The 17455-nt window shown below is 44.2% G+C and overlaps 1 protein-coding gene across 4 annotated transcripts in view; it reads left to right on the plus strand.

The window, feature by feature from the left end:
• The first annotated feature begins 8749 nt into the window (after positions 1-8749).
• The window catches only part of ST3GAL6 (ST3 beta-galactoside alpha-2,3-sialyltransferase 6), a 46206-nt gene continuing 37500 nt past the window's right edge, over positions 8750-17455 (plus strand). For all 4 annotated transcript variants that reach the window (XM_061453878.1, XM_061453881.1, XM_061453880.1 and 1 more), the window contains exon 1: positions 8750-8998. The gene's annotated coding sequence lies outside the window, so the exon portion shown is untranslated. The remainder of the gene's footprint in view (positions 8999-17455) is intronic.

The following is a 17455-nucleotide window of genomic DNA, read 5'->3' on the forward strand; positions in this document are numbered from 1 at the left end:
TTCTCAGCTAGGTAACTGCAAACAATGGCCAGTTACAAAAAACTATTTTTTTTGTGTTTGTGGATATTCTGACTTAGCTCTTCCATGCTTTTAAGGGAAGAAGGAGTCATAGGGCTTTAAATGATGCTGATTATGTAGGAAGAATCTCACTCTGAATTTTCACCCACTTATCTGTACACTTACATAGTATGTTGTGGCAGATACATTTATCTGTTTTCTAAATCTCCCTTGCAGCTAAATAAAACCAAGTAGAACATCATGGTTTCTGTAACAAGACTATGAAGCCTCAGTGGCATCATTGTGCCGGAGTCATACTAATTGAATGCTGGTGAGGCTGCTTCCAAGGTAGCTCCTAAGACAGGCTCTGAAGAGTAACCTGACCCTGTGCTCCCTGCAGAGGCAACTGCAGGGGAGGAGAGCTGCTCCCTGAACTTTTCTGTTAGTTGAAGGAGATGACTGTTAATGATAAAAGAATAATCTTACTTCCGATCCCATTGTTCTGTTTTCCAAACTGGTATCTCCATGGAGATTAGAACCCAGTTCTGAGTGTTCTGGATTCACCTCTGCTGCCAGAAGAGTCCACATTTAGTTAAGGATCAAGGTTAAAATATGCCTGCAGTAGAGTATAGTTGGTAGAGTGTAGCCCAAATGTGTACCAAGGTCAGGGCAGGGGGAAGGGACTATCTGAGCTGCCTAAAAGCTCCTGTCAGTGCTGTTAGCCTTTACCCAGTAAGAGCTGACTGAGCAGGCAAGACTCCTCTGCTGAGCTAAAGGCTCATTTAAATTATTTGTACAGCACAGTTTTGCTAAGCACCACTGCGAGTCTGGATTGGGGATATCACCTTTTTATTGCATCCTGAATTGCTGGATGTTTTTTGTTTTCATTGACTTCAAATGGATCACCATCATTTTCCTGCTTATAATGCTGATCCAGAGCATGAACAAAAATACCATGGAGGAAAAGACAGGATGAGAGGCGTACTGAGACCCATCTGCCAAGAGTGCAGGTATCTGCTTCAGATTTATTTATGCCAATCAATAGGAAATTAGCAGGGCTTCTTGCCCTGCCTTGTGCGGCAATGGGCATCTCCTGCACTTCACTTATGATTATTCTTATGATTTTCTGCAACTTCCAGTATCACTGTTAAGAAGCGCTCACCAGGACCAAAAAGACCACTAGCATCATCTGATTCAGTCCTCCTTCTACCATAAGTAACTACATGTAATAAGCACGTGGGCATTTTTAAGTATCCAGAAGGGTAGTTGTCTTGTTCTTTGTAGGTGTGAGAAAGGAAAGAGCCCCAGACTCTGATTCTTGGCTGGCATACTTAAGTAGGCTTTATTCCATAAGGTGGGAAAAGGCTAGAGGAATATCCATGCCTTTTAGGACAGGGAGTTTCCCAGAAAAGGTGGGTACAAGTGGGTTTCCCAAAAAGGGGATGTTTTCTCTAGCTAGAGCAAAGGCAATGGCTGCCAGACCTGAGGGTGATGTTAATGGGATGGAGTTCTTTATGGGAGCAGGTGTGAAGAGAGGAGGAGAGATTTCACACCAAAAGAGCTGTAGTGCTCAGGGACTTGGAACGTTTGTGGCATAGCCATGCAACTTTGCATGGCAAGTTTCTTGTTCAAAATGTCCATAAAACATCTCTTTCCTACTCCACCAATTTATATTGTGCCAATGCTTTACAACAAACATAAGGTTTCTAGGACAAGGCCAGAGAGCTAAAGGATAATGTGCTGCGGACCAAGGGCACCAAGTCTCCAGGCTTCTGCTATGGCAAGGAATTCATTAAATTTGCAGCCAGTCTGTACCCCTTTGTTCTCCTGACAGCATTGTTTAGCTGCTCTCACAAGCTGACAGGCTGGCCATTCTCAGTGTAACCCTTCTCTGCATCTTTTCCAGAACTGTTTTCTTCCGAAGTGTGAGAACCCAAATTGTATGCTGTGTTCTGGGGGAAAGCCTAGAATTTGGTACACCTGCATCAGTGCTTCCCTACCTCTAGCAGAGAAATATTGTCTCACCTAAGGCTTGTTCTCCTTTTCTGTGAATGGCCAAAGATTTATTCGTTGTTTACTTTAATCATCTTTTGTATGTCCTTGCTCATTGGACTTCTGACAAGTCCAGCCTCAATCCTATACATCTGTCTATACACTGTATCTTTACTGACCAGGACTGTTTACTATTTGTTACTCCTAAGAAACTCTCTATGGTGTGTTTTTTTTTCCACCCACCTATTCAGGCCTAAAGTGCTTCCCAAGAAGATTTTTCTTTTGCTTGGATATATACATGGAATAGTTTTTATACCTTTGATCTAGATATATTCTAATCTTCCTCCACATTCAAGTTTCTCAGCTCTTCAATCCAGGTAAATTCACAATGATATTCCTTAATTTTACAATTTTCCCTTCTGAAGTTGAAAATTTAGTTACCAATCTGCTTCTGTTTGTCATTCTGTTCAATATAAATGGAAACAGTTGCTGAGAACTCAGCCCAGTGCTGTTTTCTGTGACTAGCTTTTTTGAGTATCTTCATTACTTACTAACTTGGGGTTGTCTCTTTATGTCGACTACTGAGAAGAAATGTGGCAGCAATTGTACACATGGCTAGCTGGGACCAAGTTTACTATTAGAAGTATTTGTTTCCCAAATAGTATCTGGGAAGTTGAAGTTGACCTTGGCACAATTCCCAGTAGTGTTTCTATAATAACATTTCAGTGACAGACCTCTTCTTGCACCATTATATTTTAGCTGCAAACCAGAAAAGCCAGATTTCAATGAGGGTCTGAATCGGAAACAAGTACCCCCCAAAAAACAAAGGCTCTGAGCAGGTGGTCTGGGCTGCTGGAAGTGGAGCTTCCTGTTCAAGTATAATGGTGAATTTTATGATGAGTTAGATGATGATGAGTGACAGATGGCTTATTTTTTAATCACTTACAAAGATCACTTGATGTTTTCCACGTGTCTGGATGAAATGGCTAAACACTGAAGTAATGTGGTAAGATTGCAAATATCTTGGATATTGGCCTATTGGTCATATTCGCACAGGTCAGATATGGCTTTCATTTGGAACAGGAGTAGAGCAGTAAATTAGAAAAGACCACTCCATGAGCTATCATTTTCCTGGGTTATGGAGACCAAGACAGCCTTTTCCACTGCAGGGCTGCTTTGTTAACCTGGAGTGCTGTGAAGTAAGGCTTCCCTCTCCCACACCACTAGCTCTATTTCATGGGGGTACCAACTGGATTCTTCCAGCCTATGGCAAGTGACTGTTTGGCCTGTAGCAATGATCATTATCTAGCAGAAGTTGTAAGTGGGTAAGTCAGTCCTGCGAAGGAAATGCATTTAAAATATTCCCAGCTGTTGTACCTACATCCAAGACTGAGTGCAGCTTGAACTCTTGAATCTAAGAAACATGCAAAGCACTTTTCTCCTTCTCAGCCTGTCTCTTATTGAAATTAGCCTGCTGTTCATGTATGACAGGGTTTCTAAGCAGCTTCTGTTATACCACTCCTGACTTATAATGGCTCACCTGGCCTTCTCACCCTCCTTGGAGTCTAATCACAGCTATCTGATCACTTTTATAACCCTGTTCTGTGTCTTCTCTTGCTTCATCATATTTCAAGCACAGACACAATCTGAAGAAGACCTGGTGGAAAAGCTGCTGCTCCAAACCAGTAAAGGAATCTAAGCCAGTTAACACTGGCCAAAGAAGAGTTTGAAGTTGAAAGGTTGTCTATCTCAGACCTGCAGTAGCTGCCTTAGTGCTTGTAATAACGACTCTAGCTGTAGAGGTGAAGCCAGCAGGACACAGAAAGTTGGGAATCTGGAGGCTGGAATGATAGGCTGTGCAATGGGGAGTCTATGCGAATAACAGAGAGATCTTTTAAAAAAATGCACAGAAAGAAACTGGGCATAAAGCTGTGCTTAAAACTGCAAAGGTATTTCACATGCTGGCCTGTCCTTGGAAAGGAGACAAGGAGCAATGAGTCCTGGCGTAGTACTGTAGGAATCATAAAAGGAACAGGTATTTCATCTTCCGAAAGAGGCTTATGTCAGTCATCTGAGTACACAAGGCTAAGTGGGTAGGGACCCGGAGCCCCAGGTTCAAGGACTTCTTGTTCTCTGAGCTCAAGAGCCCATCTGCATTTAGCACCTGGGCTGTGACCTAGAAGCAGACTGCCCCCTCCCTCTGTTTCCCCCAGCTGGTTACTCCCTCCTGTGCACCACCTCACCTCGCCTCCAATTCTTCCCTCATGCCGGATGCCACAGCCAGCATCCTCTGTGAACAGCAGTCCACTGTGTGCCTGTGAGCTACAGGGAGGGTACTGCCATGTCCCTGTCAGATGGGTGGATGACCTGGGTCTTGAGAGGTTTGTTTCCTAACAGGGGAGGAAGCACCAACTCTTGTCCCCTTTCCGTGTGGGAAGGGCTGCTTTCAGTGCTGTGAAGATTCACTTTGGGTTACCTTTGGATGCATGTAGAAGTGCAGTTATACCAGTATACTGTCATCCATTTTAAGGATGGGGGGGACAAGTGGGAAACTTGACAGCTGGAAACAAGGTAACAAGTGGAGGGGAGGAATCTTCAGTTTAATATTGCTTTTGATCTGATGAAAACCACTAGCTGAGGACTAATTTTCCATAATTTTGGAAACTGTTTCCCCTTCTCCTTCCTGCTGTTTTGCTTGCAATGCTCTTCAGGTGGGTGTGTTTTGACCTATTTCTTCGTCTGCACATGCCTAGTGAAGCATAGGGATTTTTAGTGTTTATTGGATAACATATTTCTTTATGAGTTTGCAGATGCTCTTATGTATAGCTACATGCCCTGGGGTCTTCACTCTGGTTGGCAAATAGCACTTCCTAATGTGCTTACCACTTCAGATTGCATTGGATTGGCTGGCAAGGAGGTTGTCTTAGCCTACCCAGGTTACCTCTGTGACATTTCTTGTGTCCTATGCTTTGTTTGCTTGTGTCCTCTCAGAGGCAGAATACAGCAGCACTGCACAGCCTGGGGCAGGAGAAAGCAGTGCACTTCCCAGAAAAAAAAAAGTCCCTAGGGACCATGAGAGCAGTCACAGCCTACTGTAGTTCTTCTACCAGGTCTTGAGAGAGTGACCTTGAACTAGGTGTGGGTTGCATGCTATGAAAGTGCTGTGGGTTCCTATGAGACGCCCTACAGCAACTAACCAGACTTCTTAAAGCTCCTGAGACATGCTTTAGCAAGTTGGCTCCTGGCAAAGAGTCTCTGGAAGAGGTATCATGCAATAACAAATGGGTGACTAAACAAGCTACGTGAGGCATGGTGCTTACTTCAGCTTGAGCGGTCAGTGCAGTGGAGAGCAGTCCCCTAATATACAGGGCACAGGGCCTGAGAGAAACTTTGTGAAACAGAGTTGTGCTGAGACAGGTTTTGGATCTCAGTAGCAGAGATCTGTGCATGTACGGGACTTGGCAGCGTTCTCATGGAGTGACATAAAGAAGATTAGGATCAGACTGCGATGCTAGGTAGTAAAAAGAAAAATGACGTTGTGACAGTCTGTATTTCTATAAATGCATTAAACTCCTAAAGTAATTAATAAAGGGGGACAGTTCAGTTGCATTTTAATTCTAGGACCAGAGGTGTAATCTATGATAGACTGAATAGTGCATTGTGTACACAGAGCCTGATTAGTCATCTTGCTTATTGGTTTGCTGGAGAGGAAATCACTTTTATGATGCAGCAACTTTCCATTCTGTTTATTCCATATTCTCTTCAGTTTTGCTTTTCCCATGTTCAACAGTTTTTCCTTCCATTTCCTGTATTTTTTCTCTTTGTTTTCTCCAGTTTTTCATGCAAGGTACAGCGTGACTGTAGCATTTTTCTTTGTTTTTTAGTTTAGCTCAGGAGGTACATAGTTTCTTCAGGAGGTAAAAATAGATTTATTTATTTTGCATTTAAAGGTTTCTGTGGCTTTTAGGTTTGGTTTGGGAGAGGTTTGTGTCTTGGGAGAGTTGATTTTGTACTGAAATAGCAAAAACAATCTGTTGACTTTTTGGTTGCATTGTTTTTGCTTGCAGGAGCATTCATTTGCCTTCCTGCTAGTCATCCTCTTCCAAAGCATTTTGAAAGCTACTCACTGTTGTCAAATCATTGCTGATACCATTTGTGTGCAATAGACTATGTCCCAGAGAAGTGATTCCTTATACTTTTTATCAAGTAAATTCATCAGTGTTGCAGATGAGTTACTAACTTCCTGCTTGTGCAGATCATTCGGAAAATACCAAGGAGCTAAACTTTTTTTTTGCACTATATTAATTGTTCAAATTGCCATTGAATCCTTGGATTTAGTTCAACATATTTAGATGACAACAAACACCAGCTTTCATCCTGTTGATGATCTTGGACAGTTACAGTTGCCAGAGATACCGAAGTGAAATTACATTATTACAAATTAGACTATTATATTGCTTGACCAATGTAGCTGGAATTTGGGATTTTGCAGTTTATTGCAAATAGAGATGTATTCCAATGTCTTCGATACAATCCCTTGAATTTCTTACACATGCAGCCTTTAAGCAAGGGAATAAAACTGTGAGCAACAGGTCCTCTGTTCACAGCACTACATCACCTATGGAATTTGGCTGCAAATGTGAATGCTTAGATCTTCATAGACCTAAACACCTTGTGCAAGACTTGCAGCCAGCTGTAAAATCAAATGACTTCTAAGTCATCACATAGTATCCCCATAGGAACACTGAATATGTCTAACTAGCTTCAGAGATGTATCGGTGACTTGGGTTGGTCTCTCTGCGCCAGTGGCTCAGCCCTGCTAACAGCACGTTCCATATTCTTCTCCCCTATGTTTTTCAGCCTGTCCAAAGATTCATGTTAGACTGTTATTAATACCCAGGTTAGCTAGTGTGAAATGAGCTCATGCCCATGAACTCATGCACAAAAGATGCAGCTGCAGCACATGCATCCTGTCTGGAACAGAGGCAGGAATAGCATCCATTTCCTCAAGGTTTCCTACACTTCTCTGTGGTGAATAGTCTCAGCATCTTGTTCTGCAAAAATCTGGCACATCCTGAGAGTAAGTTCATCCTGTATCCTAAACAAAGGCGAGGCCATGCAAAATAAAGCAAGGCCAGCACAAAATAATACTGGACTACATAATTTAAGACTGAGTATAAGCAAGGGGGGTGGATGTGAGGTCACATAACCCATCTTCTGGTATTTCCTAACTCTGACTCCTTCATTGTGCCACCTTAATGATTTTCTTTTTAGTTGATTTTGTGCCTGTAATACTTAGGTGAGTTGAAGGGTAAGGACAGAAGAGATGAGGGCTAATAGGAAAAACATGTAGCAGAATTAAACTTATTTTAGAAGGCAGGTAGTTTAGCTATATACTTTGAAGTAGCTAGGTTTTGTAAAGACCAGGGTGTGAAGGGTGAAGACCTGAGGTATCTCTTGGGAGAAGGGGGCAAATGTATGAAGGTATTTTCGGCTCAAAGGAAAAATTACAGAGAACCAAACTTTGGCTCCCAGCCCACAACACACTGAAAGCCATCTCAGCAGGGTACAGAGTGGGATAGTCCCTTAAGAATAGCTAAAATTTCCCTGTGTTTAATCTGTTATTTTTGTTACATGTAGGCTGTATAAAACTGCTGCTGAGAAGAGCCTCCACCTCTGGTCATTCCCAGTGACAATCACCAAAATCCCAAGAGCTGCTCTTCCAATAACGGAAGCATCTTGTTCTGATACAATGCTAAAGCCATACCACAAAAATATAGAAAATTGTTAAAAGTGGTCAGGATTACGTTTGAAACAGGAGAGAACAATTAGATTATTAATAACCCCTCAGACGTCTTCTAGCAAAGTACCCCATTGACACAGCACAGGATTCTGGATAAAATGATACTTTTTTCCCAGCCCCTTTATCGCTGACACAATTACTTATAACCTTCATTTTCAAACAGTAATACTCAGGCCCGCGTGGCTGGCTGTCGTAGTGTGAAGAGTTTTCCAGGAGCCCCATGACTCTCTCCTGTGCTGGTCATACAGGGTGGTGGTCCGTTTTTCGAGCTCTTCAGGGGAGTAGTTGATCCCCTAATGGCATTCGCTGGGGCTTGGCTAGAAGGGGGCGAGGTACTCGGGGAAGGAGAATCCTCCATCTGAAATAACCGCTGTGGGTTTCAGCTTCCTTGGTTTCCCCCTCCCCTTTTCTCCCCTAGGTGACAATGAGTTTGTTAATTCCTGGAGGCTAGGGAGGGGCTGGCGGGGTGGGAAAGGCTCTAGAGCGGGTTGAGGGAGGCTCTGCCCCTCGCTTTGTGGGTCTCCCGCCTCCCCCGGGCTGGCGGGGCGGGCGCGGAGAGGACGGCTCCTGCCCAGGGGAGGAGGAAAGAGAAACAGTGGCTGCAGCTGAAGTCAGACAGAAGATACGGTCATTATTGAGGGGAGACGGAGCAACGCTTTAGTTTTCTTCACGTGAGTCTCTCCTCTCCCTTGAAGGTTTTGGTTTTATAATTCGAGGAGGAATTTCAGCAGACTCGAGCTGAGTATTACGTCTTTCTAAACACACAACGTGCTTCCTTTTACGTTTTCTTTTGCAGACGGGTCTCAGCTGGAACCAGTTCTGTTTTTTTATCCTTACGGTAAACACCGCCGGGCGGGAGTAAGGCCGATAGCAGCCTGAGCGGCCCTGATAAGCGGCAAGCTCTGTCCCCTTTGCTCAGATGACTTAAAACATCTGGTGTGTTGACAACTGGTAAGTGAACACCTCTCCTCTATTTCATAAAGTGTAGCGAGCTCTGTAAAGAGCATTGGCTGGGAGGATTTCTTGGATGGTGCCCGAACTCGTAGGACCGGGCACGACGAAAGCCCTTATTCTCGGGTTTGCCGGCATTCTTGCCGTGAGCCATCTTCCTTCCCACCACGCTCTTGCATTATTTCAAGCTGGGAAGGCTTCCAGCTAACCTCGTGTAAAGCCTACGTGTGCTTCCAATTTTAAAACCTCCTTCAGGTAAGTACTGATGGCAGCAGCTGCCAACAACATTGTTATTTAATGTAAATAACTACATATTCAAAGGTAGAGCTGGCTATTCGAATACATCAGTGTGTTCCTGGGTGAAAGCATTCAAGGAATTAATTGAATTTCCAAAGAGATGAAGCCTGCCTCTACAAGCTTCCTTTGAAGGGAATACAGTTTTAATCGGCTTGAGAGCTGGTGAGATGAGATGTCTCAAACCTTTCCCAGAGGTTCCTGGGAACTTCCTGGTAAAAATTAACATCGCGGCGTCGCAGGGACCCGGTTACCGCTGGGGATGACCCTGACTGAGGCTGAAGCTCTGCCGCCGCCCGGCTCGCCGGAGGAACTTGAATGCGCTTGATTCCCCATACACGCCCCCGGTGCTGGGACCGGCTGGGCTGAGGGGCCGCATGCGGGGCCGGCTCTCGCCCCCGGCCGGAGAAGGGCCCCCCTGGGGGGCGCGCTCCCCAGCGGGCGGCGGGGACAGCCGCGGGCACCGGGGCCTCGCTCCAGCAGCCGCTGGGCAGCACAGGAGGAAGCGCCAGCGCCGAGGGGGTGTCCGGCGGGCTGCCGGCCATCACCTAGCCAGGTAGGCGGCTCGGGGCTGCGGGATATGAGGGAAAGGGCAGTCCCCGTTCCCCCGGCGGCTCCTCCGGGAAGGAGCTTGGCTGGGGCGGGGGGGAAGCCGTTCGCCTTTCTCCGGCCTCCTGGAGCAGCCCCGCTGGTGGGTGGTCGGCGGAGCCGGTCCCAACCCTGCCGCCAGCCGCCGGGCCGCATGCTGCCGGCCCCGAGAGCCGCCCCGCGGCGGCCTCGGGGTCCCCCGCGAGCGATGAGTCGGGTGGCGGGGCGGTGGCGGGCCCGGCGGGTGGTTACGGGGCGGGAGCCAGTGGTGGGGCGCCGGGTGGGGGCTCTAGAGCTGGGCAGGGCAAGGGGAAAGCGGACACATGCGGGACGCGCAGCCCCGCGCAGGGGGAGCCTCCAGGCAGAACTAGCGGCGGTAGCCGGCAGCGGTCCGTAAGTGGAATTTGAGGGGAGACTCGTGGCTTCTGCTGAGATGCTTGGGTCTGGTAATCCCAGCGTGTTGCCATGGCTGCTGGTCATGCAGGTTCGGATAAAGGATTGCTTTTACTGGGGGCGCTGAAAGGGAGAGACTGACTGCCCCTTGGAAATGCCCAAGGCCTAGGGGAAGGAACAATGGCTGTGTGGGTAGACTCAGCCTGAAGCTACGCGAATCCATTACTTATAGTTTAGGGAAGAAACAAACCCTGGAAGTTTTATGTTCTCTGCTTTTTTTTTTTTAAAAAAAAAAAAAAAGTCTTCGGATTATTTTCTGTCAGTGGGGGTGGTGCTTCTATTTTAGGTATGGCAAACTGTGAGGTCAGGCTTGCTGTCCTCTCGCAAATTAAAATTTCCAGCGAGATGAACAGCTCAGCTGTTGTGCTCCTGCTACCCAATTGAAATTTTCTGTCCAGGTTTCTTTAGGTTTTGTCCCTCTCATTACCCACTTTATGCCAATCTGTTCTTCCATACTATGTGGTTGCAAAACGATTTAGAAAGGACAGACTTTGTGATGGGGTGAAACTGCTTGTTTTAATCTGGCAATTCCATTGTAGCTGGACTGTCTAAAAAGATTGTTCATTAAAAAGTATATATACTTTGTGGTGAATGCCACGGTACTAGACTTTAAAAGCTACATTCAGAGTTGGCTTAAAGGAAAAGGAAATGTGTATGGAGTGAGGCTTCCTACCCATCCATTTTTTGAATAGAATATATTCTTATCTGATTAGTTCATAGAACTGAAACTAAAATAACTTTCCATCCACATGTAAGACAGCACCACTGTATCCTTGTTTTTATTCTTCTCACGTGAAATAAATCTATGAATCTTTCTTTTCATCTTTCTTTTCATCTTTCTTGATGCAGTACCTGCTTCTTTAGCATATCTGTCTCTCTGCGAGTCAATTTAAGTTATTTCTTAAACTTAAGGCTATAGTATTAAAGGTGGGTAAATCCATGATCTCCCTAAAGGTCATTTTGGCTGTAGGAGACCTCTCTTGCTTGTTGGATGTATGACTCGTCTGTTGAGACTTGTGAGACTCCCCGTGTTCAAGTACGTCCCTGTTCAAAACTAGCAGGAAAGTTTCTCTGTGAGATCAGTTCCTTGTTGCTGAAGTGCCTTTGGGAGCAGCTGCAGAGCATGTAGGCAGGACAGCCAAACCTGAAAGCTGGCAGGAAGATCACAAGTGCCTGAGTCCTGAGTTGTGAACGAGTGGAGAAATAGGTGAGTTACGGTGTTCTGGCTATAAAAGGTGATTGATGAGGTAGTATGTGCTATAGTATAACTATGTAGTTATGAGATATGTACTGTGTGTGCTGCTGAATAATAGTTTTTGCAATTACGCAGGGGAGTTGCCTCACTGAGGAGGAAAATACAGTAGCTGATGGGGTGGTGGGTCTCATTTGCAGGGGCAAGTGCTTGAGATGCTTCTCTTCCACTGTCTCCTCCTCCACTGCTTACATGGAGAGACAGTTTTAGAGCATTTCATATGATTGCTTTCTTCCTTGTGTGATTGTTTTTGGATAGAAGGCAGGGACTGTCAAGAGTTTTTTTTTTTTATGATAGCTTCTTTGTCATTAACACTTATCCTGGCTTGTTTTCATTGTTAGTTTCTGGGTACACCACGATTAGTGCCTTTCAGTAAAGGCTTGATCTGTTCTCCCAAGACAGGCTTGGTAAAGTTCTCATACACTGCTTTGGGTGATTTGGTTTGATTTTGTTTTTTTTTTCTCTTATGTGTTGCTTCATATGCTGCTGGAGATTAGTTCAAGTATTTTGGCTTGGAAGAGGATGCAGTGAGATTGGCCATTTGAAGATAGAACATGTACATGAGGTGGTCCACATCATTGACTCCAAGGGCTTGTGGGGAAGGGCTCTTGCTTATTTTTTTTTTCTCCACGGTATAGCTTGAGCTGTAGCACAGCATCTTGGTTTATTTGTCTTTCTACCTTAACATTAAGATTATTTTACAAAGAGGCATGAAAGGTTATTTTTACTGTGTGTATGATGAGAGATACTCTGCTGTGTCTCCCTAGTTAAGTGCATTTTAGGAACAGGCTCAAGATTACTTGAAAAACATTTTACAGACCTCTTTCCTTACAGATGGTTGTACTGTTTTAGTTAAATCAGTTGAAATGTGCACTGTGTGTTTTAAGTGGAGTTAAATTTATCAAGCTTCTGACAACTCGTCATTTTTTGAGTAATTTGTTCACTGATTTCTTTGGTCTTATAGGGAAGCTAGTAAATAATATTGGGAAATTAATTTATGGGGTAACTGAATATACAGGGTTTTTTGTTTTTCAGTCTCTAATTTTTACCACCTGTTTACTCAAAAGAACAAGAGCTTCGTAGCAGAATGCCCTCCCCTCCCCCTAGACTTCCCCATTAATCCAGTTTCTCCTACTTCCATTTTTGCTATGTTATGTGTGGCTACTTCTGTACCTTTGCATAGTCTTCAAGGGAGATTAAAACTTCTCAGACTGTTTGGTGTATGAACTACTCGAAGCATTAAATCTTTCTTTCATCCTGCTACAGAAGAATAAAAAAAAACCCTCGGCTTTTCTTGATGTGTACTGAGGTTGGAAGGAAAACATGAGGTGCAGGCTGTTGTTTCCTTTACAAGTCACCTTTCTGCGGTGTGTGAAAATTTGTGGCTCAGTGCAGTAATTGCTGATATCTGTAGCTACTGTTTGTGCAGAAAGGTTGAAAAGCTGAAAAGTGATGGGCAGTATTAGCTCAGGTGTACTATGAAACAAAAATAGTGAACGTGTGGCTTGTGTGTAGTATTGCTGCCTTTTGAAAAGTGCATTGAGCAAATGGAGGTGCAGAATGTCGCAAAATACTTTCTGGTACTGCTTCTTGCTGTGTTCTGTACCTGTCATCTTCAAATATCGCCACCTCCTTTCATTTTGTTTGAGTGGGGTGTCTCTTCAGCTTTCAAGGTTGGTCATTCTCTGGTCTTGAAGGCAAAAGTCTTGATATCTCCAGAGAAAGCGCTGCAACAGAATGAGCAAATGTTAAGCTTCCCCTGGAGAATACCCAGACTTTGCATGTAATTGTTCTGCACTCCCTCTGCTTCCAGCCTTGGCAGTAGCAGCAAAGCTGGAGTACATTGTGCTAGAGCTATTCTTTACATTCCAGCACCCGTGGGGAGCCAGGAGGAGCAAGGCAAAAACTTGAATAGCTCTTACTTGCTCTGGCTGGGAAGGGAAGGCTGGAAAGTCTGAGGAGCCGCAAAGCTGATCCTCCCTCCTGTTAGGAGGGCAGGAATGGAGTAATGAAGGAACTGGTTTTAAGAGCTGACAGAAATGAAATGAAGTTCAGACTTAATTATTGAACCTCTTCTTAACATCTCTTGATTTAGAGTGCAATTTTGCATTCCATAGGGGAATATTGCTTTCTTTTGGGCTGCTAGCCAGTAGGAAACTTTGTGAGATGTGTGGCTAGCAGTCTTGGATTTCCACTGAGTCTTCAGCTCACTTTGAGAAAAGTTTCTAGTCCTTTTGAGTACAGGTTCAGGAAACACTGAAATAAGGATCAGCTGCTGCAGAGCTCAGAAGAGTTCTTTGTTAGACTGGATCTGCAGACTGGCACTTGCACAGTGGTAGCTGGCCACTGCTTTCTTTCATTGCCGCTTTTCAGAGTGCTATGGCCAGCGGTACAATGAGAATGGTGTGAGGGGCATGTCACTGGATTACCTGGAGCCTTGGAAGAGGAAATAATATGCCTATGTAATGGTTATTTAATAGTCAATACAAAATGTGTGTATAAAATACAAATTATACCCCATGTGGGATGGAGGGCTGGGGGGAGAGTTTCTGGGTTTGCCATTATCTTTTTTCTAGTATATATATATATTGGTTATAGCTGGGCTCTCTTCTGGGCAGCTAATTTTTTGCAGGGGTGTTGGGCTGAGATTTTTTTGGCTACACAATGACCCGTGGTGGGTCACTGATCTGTTTACGTAAAGGAGAATACAAGTACCCTAGCGTAACACAAGGGACAGTGCGGGGAAGGAACTTTTGGGTTTTCCTCACTGCAGTGAAGAGAGAGGGAGGTGCTTGCTGCTGAAGAGGTGTTGTTGCTAAATGAAGGCACAACCTCATTCATCTTTTGACAGTCAAAATAGATAAATCCTGTTTCTTTGAGGTTCTTGAACTTGCCTGTCTCTGTCCTCCACCAATGTCATGTCTGAGCACCCTGGAAACATTATCACCTGCATCTTCACAGTGCTTTAGGGTAGTCTGAAGTCAAATGTGTGGGATTGAGACCAGGACAGGAGGGTTAGTGGTATAGATGGGAGGTACCCTGTAGGGTTTGTTTGAACATAACATTTGCACAAGATTAATAATAAATCCACTTGAAGTGTGAGAACAAGTTAGGATTTGTCTGTATTGGTGAGTGCATACAAGGCTTGCTAGCATGTGGTAGCGAGTCTTGATCATGCCCCTAGTGTAGACAAGTTACTGCCTTCTCATTTGGTTAGCTGGGAGACTGTTAAGGGAAAACTACAGCTTGCCCAAATGTTTTGCAATATTTAATGGGACAGGGTGATTAGCTTGCCTTAGTTGAGAATTGACTTAATTGCCTCAGATGAGACTCTGGAAGGCTGTATAAGCTTATTTCCCCTCCCCCCCTAATTTTATAACCACTCACGGCAGTTTTAATTCCCCACCCTCATAAAATTGAGGGCCTCAGGATTGTGTCTGTAGTGAAGTGCCCTGTGATTCAACAGCTCTGATGTAGCAGTACCACTTCAGTCTCCTTTGGTGGGTTTCCTATCCTTTTATTTGCCCTGGCTCCCAAGTATAGACACTGGTGGGTCCATAAGAGGATGCTAAAAAGAGTAGGCAGTGATGTTATCTTCCAAATCCTGTACGAAGCAATTGCAGATGCTGCAAGGGGAACAAACCAGAAAGTCCACAATGTGCTGTCCCTAAAGAGCATCTCCCTCTGTCACTGCTAGGGACAGACTAGTGGGCGAGATGAACATTGGTCTGACATGGCAGAGTGTTTCTTGTGCCTGTGTTGCTCACTTTGTGCAGTGGAGCACAGGCCATGCATGTAAGCTGGATTTTGAATATCCAGGTGGTTAAAATTACTGGTCAGTGTAAATAGCAGTTGTACAGTTTCTCAAGATTGACTGCCTTTTCTTGCAAAACATGTTAAACACTTACTTCATTTTCATTGAAGCCATTTGAACAGAATAGCTGTTTTCATTCCTTCCTTCTTTTGTGCTAATGGCATGCCATAATTTGCTTTCAGTGTGGGACATAGGCTCTTTGATGGTTTAAGCCTTAAACCTTAGTTTAAGGATTTTTAATGTACATTTTAATCTACAGTGAGAATGCTGTTCAGAGTTTTTCAGAAAGAATGGTGAAATACAATATTCATATCATTCTTCAGATTTCTCAGCAAATATTTCCTATGATAAATACTAGCTGGTGTCAGTGACTTTTTGAAGTTGTGTGATTGAAGTCAGCTAACACCACTAAGTGACTGAAAGGGGTATTTAAAATGTTTAACTTCAGGCCATTGTTTTGTGAAATTTGGACACTTACATATTTGTGCAAGGCTTTTCCAAATTTTAGCACTTCTTTAATGGCCAGAGGCTTTTGCATCTGCCACAATTGTGTGATAAGCAGATATAATGAAACCAGGCTTCTGATGTCTTTCTATATGTAGACTTTGTGATCTTTAATGAAAGATGAGCTTATAGAGCTTGTTTGATCTACTAAGCTGTCTATTTTTTGCAAAGTTTGTGTAGGTCTTAAACACACCAAGTTCCTAATCTGTCAAGTTTGACTGAAATTAGCCAGAGGGGTTCAAAAGTTCTATACGGAAGGAAGGAAAGGACATGTATGCATGCATACAGGATATGATTGCATAAATTTCATTTCATGCTAAGAGCATGTGCTCTAACAGAACAAAAAGCCTTTTACTGTACTGCATTTCATGCTCTAATGGAGTTCTGTGCTGTCTGTGGCATGACTTACAATTTGAGAGGACATGGTGGTGCTGGAGGCTGAGGTGGATTTGATGTGGTCAGGGTAGCAAGAAAGAGATGTCAATAGGCAAGAAAGCAGGTCATGCTTACTGTGTATCTTGTTCTAGAGGACTTCCAGTTTTATGCTGAAGCAAATATCAGACTTTATCCTTATGTTTTATCCCTGCTGCAGCGTGGGTCAGTTTGGCAGGAAGAGCAGATCTGTTCTACGACAGAAATCCATCACCCTGCTGGTGAGTCATGGGGAGGCAAACTCAGTCTTGTCTAAGGGCTTACCCGTTTACTGTTGTGTCTTAAGAAGAGGTATTCACGCATACAGCTCAGGTCAAATCTGGTGCTCAGCAAAGTTCAGGTAAGGGAGGATGGCTGATCTGTTTGAGAGTAGTGTAGTCCTGAAGAAACTGCTGTTTGCTTTGTGTAGCACTTCAAGACTGTTGAAACTGAGAATCAAACAGCAGAAAGAGACACTGTGTTTCACCTGCAGCAGCCAGACTTGGCTCAGAAGGGAACAAATCAAACTGAAGGGCGCTGATGATATGTAGCAGAAGGTCCTGTGTGAAGCCATCACTGCAGCAGGGACTGTACTGTGTGTTTGCAATCTATCTCTCGCAGGAAGGCTGCCCAGCTGCCTGCATGCTTTTGGCTCTCAGCTGGACCCGAGGCATTTTAGTCACTGCAGGGCAACCCCAGCTGGAGGGCTGTGAGACTCTGAAAGAGGATGTGTGGGTGTGGTGAAATGCACCTTTGACTCTCCTCAGTTTTAGGGGTGACTGTCCTCTTAAAAAACCCTCAACTGACACCTAAAAACCCAGCACCCCTCCATTCCTCACCCCCCTTCTCCGAGCAGTGATACACTGATTTTCAGTTTTTGGGAGGAAATGGGTTGTGGTTAACCTTCAGAGAGGATTGAGGTCTGAAAGCCATAAGTGGGTGCCTCTGTGTAGCATATAAGCTTTCCCAGCATTCTGTACTGGACTAATTTAGGCAGCTTTCCTCCCAGACAGATGGGAGTTGAAGATTACAGTCAGAGATAATTAGCTTTCCTAATGTATAGGTAAGGAAACGAAGGTGCATGAATCAGGGCTATGAGCTCCACTATAGTTTGGATAACCGCTAAAAGTCAGCACTGCAGTATGGCTTGTTGTAGGGTTATTTTATAGCTCTCTATATGCAGAAATACATAAATTAACTTATGTAAACTTTTCTATAAGGACCTGAGTTCCCTTAAACAACTAACAGTCTGTGAAGAGTTACAGTTCTGGTTTTCGTCTTTTAGACTGATCTTTGTTCTGGGCTTTTACTGTGAATTTGATTTTAACATTGTCTAAAGAAAAGCACAATGATACTCTGAATGCTTAAGCTGGATACAGCTATATGTCTGTTTCCC

This window comes from Pezoporus flaviventris, unplaced genomic scaffold, assembly GCF_033815535.1.
Source record: "Pezoporus flaviventris isolate CSIRO_AGI_PZ_B2104156 unplaced genomic scaffold, CSIRO_AGI_Pfla_v1 ptg000015l, whole genome shotgun sequence".
Taxonomy (NCBI): Eukaryota; Metazoa; Chordata; class Aves; order Psittaciformes; family Psittacidae; genus Pezoporus; species Pezoporus flaviventris.